This window comes from Halichoerus grypus, chromosome 7 (genome assembly GCF_964656455.1).
Source record: "Halichoerus grypus chromosome 7, mHalGry1.hap1.1, whole genome shotgun sequence".
NCBI classification, from domain to species: Eukaryota; Metazoa; Chordata; class Mammalia; order Carnivora; family Phocidae; genus Halichoerus; species Halichoerus grypus.
This window is the reverse complement of record NC_135718.1, coordinates 7,809,762-7,821,840: the sequence shown is the minus strand read 5'-3', so window position 1 is coordinate 7,821,840 and position 12,079 is coordinate 7,809,762.

Below are 12,079 nucleotides of genomic sequence, written 5' to 3'. Positions count from 1 at the left end.
GTGACTCCCTTTGGGGTTCAACCTTAAACAGTGCCAGAAATTATTTATACATCTTCCTGAGCATCAACTCAGGAAGAAATTCCTCATCAACACATAGGTAAGCACAGCCAGATCCAGAAGCCTGGTGACCTGCAGCACCTCCCGTCCTTCTGCCTTCCTCCAGTTGTCCCACTGGGCAGAACAAATGTCTCTATACTCACAGACCTCTGCTCCCAGGGATCATTGTCTCTCAAACAAGACAACCAAAAAAGCAGTGGACCCCCACACCCTGAGCCATGGCCCTGGCCACAAGAGAGAGCCACTGTTCACTGCACGGACGCTTCTCTAACGACCCGTCAGGAGCCAGCCTCAGGCAGAGTACCGATTGGGAGTGCCCTGTTCTGACTTCCCAGCCTCCCCGCTCCAGGACTCTTATCCCACACACCACTCACCTGCAACTACCAGAACAGGCTCATTTCATGAAGGAAGAGCACCCCAGTGAAAGCAGGTGGCCCAGAGCTGCAAGACCCGGGCCATGACAGCCAACAGATAGACAGAAACAAAAATGGCGCCTCCAACTGGAGGCTCAGCTTGGAGGAGCAAGAGGACTACCTTTAAAACAACTGTCTTTGAGGGGAGAAAAAAACGTAAGGCTCAGACACCTACAGGGCCACTTCAGCTGGTTCCCCAATGTCTGGCTCAGCTCGGCCATGCCACCTGGGTCACTGAGAGCCACCTTGTTGCAGCGGCAGTCGGGCCAGCAAGGCAGCCCATCAAGACACGCACAGCGCGATGCTCACATTTACTGAGCAGATTCTATAGGCAGAGCAACGGGCTCGGCACGGTGAGTGCGCCAGGTCAGCTGATCTTTTGCTAATCTAGGGTGAGGCCTTAATCAAGATTAGGCCTCAGGATGTGCTTACCTATGTGTTGATGGCCTAATCTTGATTAAGGCCTCATCCTGATCCCCAGTCCAGAAACTTCCCAGCACCTGCTACCTCACTTTCGGTCACTTGCTCCATCGCTGGTCATCTGGAACCCACAAACGATGTAGCCAGCTACTGGAGCCCCCTCATCCTGTCTCTGAACCTGCTTCCTCATCTGAGCTAGGGATGAGAGTACCTGTAGGGATGTTTTCCAGGTTAAGTGATAGGTATTAAGAACTTGCCATGGGGGGGCGCCTGGGTGGCTCAGTCGTTAAGCGTCTGCCTTCGGCTCAGGTCATGATCCCAGGGTCCTGGGATCGAGCCCCACATCAGGCTCCCTGTTCGGCGGGAAGCCTGCTTCTCCCTCTCCCACTCCCCCTGCTTGTGTTCCTGCTCTCGCTATCTCTCTCTCTGTCAAATAAATAAATAAAATCTTTAAAAAAAAAAAAAAGAACTTGCCATGGGACACCTGGGTGGCTCAGTCGGTTAAGCATCCAACTCTTGATCTCAGCTCAGGTCTTGATCTCAGGGTCATGGATTCAAGCCCCACGTTGGTCTCCACGCTGGGCGGGGAGCCTACTTTAAAAAAAAAGAACTTAGCACAGTCAATTATATTTCAAAAAAAAAACAAAACTGGGGGACCAAAAAAAGATGAAATGCAAAAAAAAAAGAAAAAAAATTTAAGAAGAACTTTCCAAGAATTAGACACTCTTTCGAGGACTTTGGTGAAGTATTTCATTTACTCCCTCCAAAAGCCTTATACAGAGGGTACTATTTTAGCCCCATTTTCCAGGTGAGAAAACTAGGGTTCAGCTAAATCCTGTGACTTCCCAAAGGCATACACTGGGTCAATGTAGAGCCCTCACATGACCACTAGCCCCAGGACCGTGCAAGAGGGGTGCTCTCATGATTACTTAATTAATCCTTAGAACCTAAAAGAGACCCCAGGCATAGAGTTGTACCTCCTGGTCATGGCCAAGAGTAATCCAAACCTCCCCCAGAGCCAGCAGGGCAGGCACAACCTCCCCAGTCCCTGTCCCCAGAACTCCTGCCATCAGCATGCATGGACCAACACCTGGGGTTGGACTCAAGAACCCTCCTTACCGGACACCCAGTCCCTGAAGGACAGGAACGGCCAGGTTGGTGGCTCCAGACAAGGGAGCTCCAAATGCCTGGGACAGGCAGGTCCTTGCAGCACTCCTCCCGGAACGAAGCAGAACACGGCAATGGCCCCACACCAGAGCCCGGCACCTACTCTGGGCTCTGGTCCCAGCCCTTCACGGATGATGTACTTCTTTCTCTCTGCAACTCTATGAGGTAGCTGCAGATGGGGAAACTGAGGCACAGCAGTTTAGTGACTTGTCCAAGGTCATGCAACTAGAAATGGTAGAGCAAATATTTGAACCCCAGGATCCAGCTCCTCGAGTGGTACCCAGGTCTGATCCCTATGCAGGGATACTCAGCCCAGCAATGGCCCAGCTGGCCATTTATCTCCACACCGAAGCCAACCTGGGCCTCCCAGAGCCGAGTCCAAGCTCTAGAATCTGAGGACAGTTACTCCTGAAGATTGCTCCTGAGATCCAGGCATCGGCTGGGAACAACACTGGACATCGGACACTCACAGCAGTGAGGAGCAGCCATCTGGCCTGGGATGGGCCAGACCTCTCCTGGGCAGCCAGACAGCTCCCAACCTCTCGGGTTCATGCTCCAGCTCGACTCTTCCTGGCTGTGTGACCCAGGCTAAGTTCCTTTACCTCTCTCTACCTCAGTTCCCTCATCTGTAAAATGGGGATGATAAATGCAGATCAATCTAAAAACAGCTATAGAATTACTCTGTAAGGGGAAGTTCTCCCCAGGTATTGGCAATATGCGCTAGGAATTGGTTGCTCTGTGCTCCTTGGCATCGGGAAAGGCAAAACCTGGCCTTTTCCAGGGGCCCCGAGGACATTCGTCCCTCCTGGGCATGTGGCACTCACTGCCTGTCCCTACGTGGGACACACATTCATTATCAGTGCGCGCCGGAGAAACAGAGATGAGCTGGGGGCCAGTCAGGCTGGGGCTTTATTGCAGTGACCCCAGAAACCGTGGTCAGCTCTCCCATGTCCTGCTTCTGCAGGGAAGCCGCGGCCCACCCTGACAGCCAGGCTGGCTTTCCCTCTGTCTCCCACACATGCCCGTCACGCATGCTCGCGGCCTCGTGACTTGCTCAGGCAGCGCTGGGGGCCACCGGCAGCCACACGTAACCAGGACTTGGGAGGATGCCCCTCAACGTCAAAGCTCCTAAGAGCCAGGGCAGGGAGGAGGACCTGGGTAATGACAGCAATCGCCTTCGTGGAACCCGCCACCCTTGGCCAAAAGAAGCCAGGCATCATGGAGAGCTGGCTCCGCGTCTTAGCCTGTGGCCAGGACAGTGCTAGAACGACGGTGAGCAGCCGTGGCCAGCGCAGCCTGCATCCTGACAGCCTCGTCCTCGCAGGTGGGTCACGGTCCCCACCGCCCCGTCCGTCCTGACTCCCCCTGACTCCTCGGGGGCTGCTGGCCTGCTCGGAGCCATGCAGGGTGGAAGAGAAGGTCTCTGCAGGGAAGCTTCTGACCAAGAGAGTAATGGGCCCTCGGGCCTCTCCGGGCTGGGCAGAAACAAGGGTCTGGGCCACTGCAAAGCCCCAGAAACAAAAAGCATGTTAGTTGGTCCCAAGCACCTCTGCAGAGTGATCAGAACAACTTCAGGGCACCTGGGCGGCTCAGTTGGTGAAGCGTCTGCCTTTGGCTCAGGTCGTGGTCTCGGGGTCCTGGGATCAAGCCCCGCGTCGGGCTCCCTGCTTGGCGGGGAATCTGCTGCTCCCCCTGCTTGTGCCGTGTGTGTGTCAAATAAATAAATAAATCTTTATATATTTAAAAAACAACAACAACAGCTTCAGTTCACAGTTTGCAGACACCCACCTCCTGAGTTCTGGAAATTTCTCCTTCTAGGTTTCCAGCCCTTGGCACACTCATCTCCTTCCCCACCAGCTGCTCCCTCCCAGTCTCTTCTGCCGCCTCCCTAGCACTGCCCCCTAAATGTCAGGGTTCCCTCATGGTCCATCCTTAACCCTCTTCTGAGTCTGCCCTCTCCCTGGGCAGACTCCCTTCATCGTCTCGGCTTCAGGAATCCCGCCATCTCTAGCTCCAACTCTGGGCCTCAGGCCCCACATGCCCCGCGGCTGGCAGGTCCGCTCTGGCCCTGGCTGGTACAGTGGATCCAGGCCTCCTCTGAAGGACACCCGAACCAGGGGCCTCAGACTCCCACTTCCAACACCCACAGAGGTTTCTCCACCCGCCTCCTTGACCTCAATCCCCAAGAGCAGGCCATCAAGGCAGGCAGTGCCTTGCCCAAGCCTGAGGCTCCCCAGCCAAGGAAGGCCTGAGAGCCCCAGCCCTGAGGACCTTGACCTCACGGGCCACCTGCTGTCTGACCCAGGGTGGCCTCAGAACCTTCGATCGGTCCTCACTGTGAGCTGTCATTATGCAGCAGTAAGTTCCCAGATGGACACACTCCCCTCCAAATACCCACACACCCGTGCCTAGGCCACAGACCGGATAAGCCACGGGGATTTCTCACCGCCTGCTCCCCTTTGTGACGAGGCCCAGGGCTCTAGGTGCAGGTCCAGTCTGGGGCTTTGCTGGGGCCTCCCAGCCTCCTGGTACAGAAGAAGACAATCTTTACCCTCGCATCTCTCCCTTCTCAGACGTCTTCTCTGGCACTCCCAGAATCACCTCCCAGCACCCAGACTGTGGGCACAGGACCACATCTTCTATGTTTAACTCCTGCTATTTTTTTCTAGAATCAACTGATGCCTGAAGAAATAGAAAAATGTAAATAAGATTATTCAGGCCACTGCCCTCACCTTCCTTATACACTAAGATTCTGTTACAGATCTGTATCCACATTTTTTTATAGAGAGATGTTTGTAGATCTCTAGATAGCTAGAGGGATGGACGGAGAGGAGGATGGATAGATAGAGAGAGAGAGAGAGAGAGAGAGAGAGAGATAGATAGATAGATAGATAGATAGACAGACTGGAGGCAGCCCTGAGCCAGTCCAGGGATTACCCAGAGCCCCGCGCCCCCAACCCTGCAGCCCTGGCTGCTGACAGGGACTGGGGCCACGGACCGCGCTCGGCCACAAATGCTGTGAGCCCAGAGCACTGTGGGAATTGGGTGTCCCTGGGGGCAGTGCTGGGCCAGCTACAGGTGGGCCTCAGCCACCTCACCCCTCAGGGAACCTCCCTCCCTGGCTCAGGTCTCCACTCCCAAATACACAATCCCCCAGTCCTGGTCTCTTCTGGAAGGCAAGGCAGGAAGGATGGTGGGCGGGGCGGGGGGAGGTCAAACCAAGACGGGGGGCACAGGCTCAGAGAAGCTCTCGTAGGTGAGACAGAAGGGGGTGGGAAGGACTTAGGATCTCAGGGCACCAACATGTCATCTCATTCTCACTGTGGTCCTTCCGGGTAGCTGTAATTATGTCCATTTCTCAGATGCGGGAACTGAGGCTCAGACATGCCCCAGGTCCCAGCCCCTGGACCACGAACAATGCTTCCAGGCAAAGGGAGCAAAGCTAGAAGAAATAGCATGTTCCTTGGGAGTGGAGAATTTCATCCATTTTATGAAGGTGGTATGGCCCCATGAGGTCCATGAGGGTGACGAGCAGGTGGTCACTGGGCAGGACAGTGTTGTGTCCCTCTGGCCCCTCCCTGAGACAGGCCCCCGGGCGCCTCAGTGGCCCCAGAACACGGACAGCGCTGCCCATTCCCCACACCGAACAGCCTTCAAAAAGCCCAGTGCTCAGCTTTCTTTTTAAAAGCTCAGCTAATTAGAAGCATATTTTATTTTCTCAGGGGAGGCAGCTGTGGGATAAAAATCGGAAGTGTAAACTCTGGTGGTGGATGAATCATCATGTTGCTTTTTATTAATTTTTTTACGGTGAAGTTTTTATGGTTTTCTAAGATCACGTGGAAGAAGAATAAGGCTCATCTCTCTCATTATTGCCCACGGCTGTTTACAGTAGAGTTCAAAAGGCCAAGGCTTTGCTGGAACAATCTCCGGGGGGTTAGAAGCCGCTGCTGATAACTAAGCTCCACGTGTATCTCAGGGCACTGAGGGCACCTGCCCGGGGCCCCGGCGGCCAGAGGCCAGCGGTCAACACCGGGGACCTCAGGTCCTCCCATCTGCACGTTGTAGGTGTCCAATGAGTCATATGGGATGAATGAGTGAATTGACTGATTCTACTAAACCTTCCGTTTGACCGAGGTAATTAAAATAATTGACCTATCGTGGCCCATTAATAAGATAGAATATGATCTAGCCATAAACTTAATGATTGGGATAATGGGAAAGTATTCCCCTTCTATTACTAAGTGAAAAAGCAAACGATAACATAGTGTGTAGAGTAGGATGCAAGTTTTATCTTCAAAATATAACCTATACGTATATAAAGGCACGGAAACGTAAGGCTGGGCGCCAAAGCTGTTGGCAGCTCTCTCTGAATGGTGAATAATGAACGATTGGTCGTTTCTTCCTCCATATTTGCCAGTTTTCAGTAATGAGCCTGCGTTACTTCAGAAATCAGGGAGAAAAAATGTTCTAGTAACAATAGGAAAAAATATCATAAAGTAATTGACAGCTTGATTTCCTGGTGTGAAAGGTGGGCATGACTTGTTGGCGTCCTTCTCGGAGCTCCTGGGTGTCCGTCCCTGAGATTCCCCGAGGATGCCTGGGAGGGAAGGGGACAAGGTGTGGGCAGATAGTGCCTCATCCCCACATCCAGCTTCTACCAGGCGGTGCATGCTCGGTTCAGCATGGACTTTACTCGGAGGCACCAAGAAATGACACTTCATATTTTTCAAAAGCAAATTAAATCTGACCCCATGCTCCCATTCTTCTGGGCTAATGGCAAATTCACTCTATCATTATCAGGGATCCCTCTCTGACCAGGGTTGCTAGATTTAGCAAATAAAAATATCAGATGCCCGGATAAATAACAAATAATTTTTGGTATAAGTATATCCCATGAAATACTTGAGATATACTAAAATATTCATGGTTTATCTGAAATTCATATTTAATTGGGTGTCCTTCATTTTCTCTGACAACCCTATCTCAATCTCCTAAGGGTCCTGCAAAGACCCCACAAGGGTATTCAGGCCGCCAGGACCCACTGGCACCCACTGTGAGTTCGGAGTCTATCATGGTTCCCTCAGGGGCAGGAAGCTCACCTGTCCCCATGCTGAGTGAGGTGATGGGAGGCATCTTTGCCAAAGCCGGGCACCTGGTGACCAGAGGTACAAGTTGGTCACTGCCCAAGGCCCTGCCACCTCTCGGGACACTGCGGGCATGGGGCCTAGGTGTCCACCGCTGTTGGGACCCCCTGTGCCATCCCTGAATCAGTCCGGGGCCTGACAGGAGACTGTGGCTCATCAAATTGGGTGATTCGGGTAAGGCTCATAAAGAGGCCATTTACAAAACGTGGGCCCGAGGACTCAAGCCTACCAAAGGGGTGATGGGAGGGCATGCTTTCCAGAACCTGCCACAGAGATTGTGAAGGCGGCTGGCAAACAGAAGCTAAGACCCTCAGAGGCCCCAGAGGGAGAGATCCTGGAAATAATCACTCACCTCCATCTCCTTGCTCCCACATCTCCTGGGGTGCCTCCCTCCCACAGGCCAAACCAAGTGGAAGCCAGGGGCCAGGAGTGCCCTGGGGCCATCCCCAAGGGTCCCCTTCTGGGGGCCCAGAGCAGGCGGGAGGGGCAGAGAGGGCAAATAGATGACATGCAGCTGCATGGTGCCCATAGATGGAGAGGACTCTCCTTCCCAGCCCCGCCTCCCACCACCGCTGCCTCTCACTCCCGGGGTCCCCTGGGAGAGCCCCCCACAGTCCCTCAGTGAGGGGAACAAAAGGCCAGGGACAGGCATGGTCTTCAGGCAACAAGTGGCCCGAGGCAAGAGAACAGAGCTGCCTGAGACGTCTTAGAGCAGGGGACGGAAGGAAATGCAGGAGAACAAACACTCATTTCTATCTCATCTGTTTTGATCACATCTGATTTGTGTTGGACTCCCACCTAAATCCTGGCTCAAAATGGTGTTGCAGCTTAAAGAACAAAGAAGCAAAACAAGGGCTACAAGCAAACCAAATAGACAAACGCACCAACTCAAAATTAAAACTCGTCCGCTTGGAAATGCACGTAAAGGAAAGCACTGCCGGCTGCTCGTTCTTAGCACGACGTTAATTAGTCATTAATTAGCCCCGCTCCACGGAGGATGCCTTTCTGGTCTTCTCCTGATCCAGGGGTGGAGCTTATTTTCACAAGCCAATCAGCAAATTCCATTTTCCCTGGATTCAACAATTGGTTTGGGAATGAGGACCTAGGCCAATCACAATCAGGGAGACCGCTTCTTCTATAAGAAAGCAATTTAGGGGGTCTCCTGGGTGGCTCAGTTGGATAAGCGGTAAGTGTGTGTGTCTTCAGTTCAGGTCGTGATCCCAGGGTCCTGAGATCAAGTCCAGCATCAGGCTCACTGGGGTGTCTGTTTCTCCCTCTGCCCCTCCCCACTGCTGGTGCGCGCTCTCTCTCTCTCTTCGCCCTCTCAGATAAATAAATAAAATCTTAAAAAAAAAAATCAACTTAGAAGAGACTGGACTTTTCCCACTGGACACAAATAAGGATGGATGTAGCCCCAGGCAGTCATTCTGTGCCCATGAAGAGAGAATCTGCCTAAAAATATGCCAACACCAAGGAAGCAAAGTCGAGAAAGGAAGAGAGAAGCTAGGCCCTGGTTATATCTTTTGAGCCTGGATCAAACCATCCCTGATACTGCTGAGCACCAATAAAATCCCATGTTTTGCTGAAGCCAGTCTGAGTTAGGCCTTCTGATACAAGCTGGATTCCTGAACAGCATGTGACGTGTCAAGGATCAGAAGCATCACTCCCACTTCTTTCAAGGCCAAATACGTAGGAAACAACCAGCTTCCTCAAGAAGAAACCACTCCATCCAGATAGGAACCAAAATATCAGCCTCTGAGGCAGGGACCAGAAAGGGACAACCGGGACCTGGACTCATCATAAGGAGCAGTAGAGGGAGCCCCTACTCTGCCCAAAGTGTTGAGGCTTCTCGCAGCTCCTTTGCAAGAAGCAGGACAGCACAGTGGCTGTGAGCAGGGACCCAGGGCCAACTGGCTCTGACCTCTGGGTTTGATCCCAGCCTTATTCCTTGCTAGCTGATCATCTTGGGCAACTTTTGTAACCTCTCTGGTCCTCGGCCTCTGCCCCTGAGGATAATAGCACCTACAATGTGGACAGTCTCAAAGACTACATGTGGTAATAACCTGTAAAGTGCTTAGAACTGGGTTTAGCACAGAACTAGCCTTATTAAGGGATTTTTCACTGCTGTTGTTGTTATTAACACATATTTTCCAGGGCACTTGGGTGGCTCAGTCGGTTGACTGCCTGACTCTTGATTTCAGCTCAGGTCATGATCTCACAGTCGTGAGAGGGAGACCTGCGTCGGGCTCCATGATCAGTGCGGAGTCAGCTTGGGATTCTCTCACCCTCTGCCCCTCCCCCACTCGCCCTCTAAATTAATCAATTAATTAAATCTTTTTTAAAAAAATAAAACCACACATGTGTCCTCCTCAGATGAGCTTCACTCTGGAGATTTGTGGCCCTCCAGCTGCATGCCCACACAAGGGGTTCTCCTGCCTGAGCTGCATGGGCCCCAGGACACACCTGCAGAGCGTCCTGCACCAGCCCTCCCTGCAGGCTCCAGCAGCCTGACCCTGTCCTGGACCTGGTGGGCTGCTCTGGGCCCCCACTGATGGTCCAGGCACATACAGACTCAGTGATCTGCAGCCTTCCCCCAACCCCAGACTGTGCTATTTTTCTGTTGCAAATTACAGAAACCCTCCACGCCCTGGGTTAATGGGGGAGGTGACTTTACCGTCAGGATTCAGGGGCCCCTGAGATGTTGTCACCACTCTGCCTTCAGCCACCTCCCCTAGCCATACTTACCTCTGGGTTGGTTATGATGTAGAAATTGGGCCCCAAGCTGAAGGCCAAGAAAGAATTCTTGAGACATCTTCAGTGCAAAAAGGTGGTTTTATTAAAACAGGGGGACAGGACCTGTGGGCAGAAAGCTGCGCTGGGGTCATGAGGAGTGACCCATTATATACTTTCAAGTGGGAGGGGGTTAGGGATAACATAAATCCCTAAGGAATTTTGAAAGCAAGGTTTCCAGGACCTTGAGGGGTCTAGCTATTGTTGGGAAAAGGTCATTTATTGCTGTCTAATAACACCTTAATCATGAGACCCTTCAGATGCATATCAGTGGTCCATATGCTTAGAGGATGATTGCTAACTTGTATCTTGGGGGGTAGAGATAAAGGAAGTTTCCAAAGGAATTTTTGTATGTTAAAGTAGACTCACAGGATCCTGGGGTGGTTGGGATAATGTCAAGCTAAGATTGCCTTTTGCCTTTAGCAAAGTATTAACATCAAGGCACTGAGTTCCTAGAGGAAGGTCATTCCAGCTGTTTCAAGGATTTGCCGATGGGCTGTAATTAGGAAGGAAATTTAATTCTTTCTTTTCCTTTTGCCTCCCACATCAGGTTATACTTCCCGCAGGTTGTTTTCAAGTCAAAGATAACTTTTTTAAATTCTGAAAGTTTAAAAGACCATCACTTTAAAACTTAGAGGTAACAGGAATAGGGGAAATCATTTAGAATCAGCATTCTAAATGTTCAAAAGTACCCCAAGAAAGCCAAACAATAATGAGTATACTACATGTAAAAAATTCACAGGTCATGGCTAAAGCTGCTCTTTGAGGAAAATTCAAAGCCATTAATATATTAATCGGAAAACAAATGAGTTTAGCTCAAGGGGCTAGAAAAAGAAAAACTAACCAGCCACACTCAAGGCACAAGAAAGACCTAAGTAAATAGATAGGACAGAATTCAAAAATCAAGACCAAAACAGAAATAACGAACACAATTAAAATACAAATATATAAGACATAAAATGGAAACAGGTAACAACTCAGATATAACAACTATAAATTAAACATTTGAGGGATATTATCACAACCATAGGCCAATACTTAAAAATGCATTAAATGGATACATTTCTAGAAAAAAAAAAATGAAGTGCCAAAATTGGCTCAAGAGAAAATAGAAAAGTTGAATAGATCAATAGCCATAAAAGTAAAAACCCAAGAGAACCAACAGACTATTAGAACTACCAGGAGCACTCACTATGGTTGCCAGAAACGTAATCAACACACCAAAAGCAACAGTGTTGCTCTGTTCCAGCAAAAACTCATTGAAAAAATGTAGCCAAAAATATAGTGCATCTAGGAATTAGCCTATTAGAGAATGCACAAGATTTCTATGGAGAAAATTTTGTATTTCGTAAAGGCACAAAAGACTGTGTGAGAAAATGCGGAGATGTGCCCTATTCATGGATGGCACAGCTTAACATTGCCAAGGTCAGTGTTCCTCAAGCTCTTCTGTAAACTTAAAACAATCCAATCAAAGTCACAGCAATACATTTTCAGGAACTTTACAAATTGACGTGAAAATTCATATGAAAAATAAAGATTCACGAATAGCTAAAAGATCAAAGAAGTGGTTTTGGCAAGGGAACAGATCAGATGATCAAAGAAACAGAATAGAAATTCCAAAATCATACCACAATGGTCTTAGTGGCATCAGAAATTAGGGAGGAAAAATGAATTATTTAAGAAATGAAGCTGGGGATTTTGGCTCGCTGTGTGAAGCAGATGCACGCTCCCACTACGTAGAGCCTATACTCCAAACGGGGCCCAACATTTCATCCACACCCTGACTCAATGACCTCATCTACCAACTAAAAATGATTTGCCCATTTGACAATCATTAGTTTGAGTATTGCAGCGTGTCTTATAATTTCAACATACATTCACAATATTTTTCAATGTTGACTGCATATTTTTTTAATCTTGTTTTTATTTAAGACTTTTTATTTATTTATTTGACAGAGAGGGAACACAAGCAGGGGGAGTGGGAGAGGGAGAAGCAGGCTTCCCACGGAGCAGGGAGCCTGATGTGGGGCTCGATCCCAGGACCCTGGGATCATGACCTGAGCCGAAGGCGACTGAGCCACCCAGCTG